Here is a 1,939-nt window from a genome sequence, read left to right on the forward strand (position 1 = left end):
TTTCATGATACTTGACAAGTTGATCCTAAATATGGAAGAGGGTTAATGGAGGGAGAAAGATAAAGATGCTCCTGAAGAATAATAAGGTGAGAGATTTATAATTAAAACAGAATGGAAATGACTCAGGATGGATCAAGACCAACGAACAGAATAGAGCCCAGAAACAAACTTGTGAATACACGGAAACTTGATACACAAGGCATTTCAGATCAATCGTAAAAGGAAGGGCTTTTGAAAAAACATGGTGCTGAGACAAATGGCTATCAATATGTGGTGGAAAAATAAGTCCCTACCTCACACTATGGGCTTCTCTGATGGCTCAGTGGTAAAGAGCCCACCTGCCAATGCAGGAGACATGGGTTGGATTCCTGGGTTGGGAAGATCCCTTGGAGAAGGAAATGGCAACCCACTCCAGTATTCGTTCCTGAAGAATTCCGTGGACAGAGGAGCCTGGCGGGCTACAGCCCAATGGCATCGAAGAGTCAGACACGACTTAATGACTCAACAACAACCACCTCACACTATGCACAACTGTAAGTTCCATCAGAAGAAGAGCTAAATACCAAACAAAAATTTTAAACACAGGAAAAAAAAACCCCCATTTTTATGACCTCAACATAGAAGTCACAAATTATATGCATATAGCTAAAGACTGATTGATTAATCTCATGCTTTAGAACTACAATACAATTAGACTCCATAAAAAAAGTAAAAAGTCAAGTCACAGATTTGAATATATTTGCCATACCTAAAACAAAGGATTTGTATCTAGAATATATCACACTACAAACCAATACAGTATTATATATAATAAATTAATGGAGTATGTATATACATAATGCAAATTAAAACCCATCATACCATCAGAATGACACAAGCTTTAAAAATCTGGATATGCCAAGTGTTGGGGAAAACATACCCTAAGGAGAACTCATTACATTGCTGGTGAGAGCATAAACTGATAAAACAACTTTGGAAAATTAGAGTATTATGTAGTAAAGTTAAATATGCACATGCCCTATGACCCAGCATTTCTACTACCAACATAGAGAAAGTCTTGCACAGGCACTGAAATAGGTGTAAAAAACAGTTTATTCTGCAACACTCTTTCTAATGGCAAACAACTGGAAACAAAGCTGGATAAAAAAGATATATTCAGACAATGGAATGCTATACAGGTTGAAAATGAAAGAATTGTCCAAATGTCCTTATAAAAATGAACATGGATGAATCACAAAAAAAATGTTAGTGAAGAAAATCCAGCAAGTTCCCCCAAAATATCTACAGTGATTCCATTGTATACAAAATTAAGCACTGCCCAAAAGTAAATAGCATTATTTATATATATGTTTATATGGAGCAAGTAAGATAAATAATTGTTGTAGTGTTATTTATAAGAACTAAGACAAGGAAGCAACCTAAATGTCCATCGGCAGATGAATGGATAAAGAAGAGACAGTACATATGTGGGCTTCCCTGGTGGCTCAGATGGTAAAGAATCCATCCGCCTGCAATGTGGGAGACCTGGGTTCGATCCTGGGGTTGGGAGGATCCCCTGCGGGAGGGCATGGCAACCCACTCCAGTATTCTTGCCTGGAGAACCCCTATGGACAATGTAGCCTGTCCACGGGCTTCAAAGAGTTGAGCATGATTGAACTACTAAGTACACACTACACACACACAATGGAATATTACTCGCCGTTAAAAAGAATGAGATACAGGGTAGGAAATGGCACCCGCTCCAGAGTTCTTGCCTGAGAAATCCCATGGACAGAGGAGCCTGGTGGGCTACAGACCATGGGGTTGAAAAGAGTTGGATATAACTTAGCAACTAAACCATCATTATATTTCTATCAGTTCAGTTCAGTTCAGTCACTCAGTCGTGTCCGACTCTTTGCGACCCCATGAACCACAGCACGCCAGGCCTCCCTGTCCATCA

The sequence above is a fragment of the Bos javanicus genome, chromosome 10 (assembly GCF_032452875.1).
Source record: "Bos javanicus breed banteng chromosome 10, ARS-OSU_banteng_1.0, whole genome shotgun sequence".
NCBI classification, from domain to species: Eukaryota; Metazoa; Chordata; class Mammalia; order Artiodactyla; family Bovidae; genus Bos; species Bos javanicus.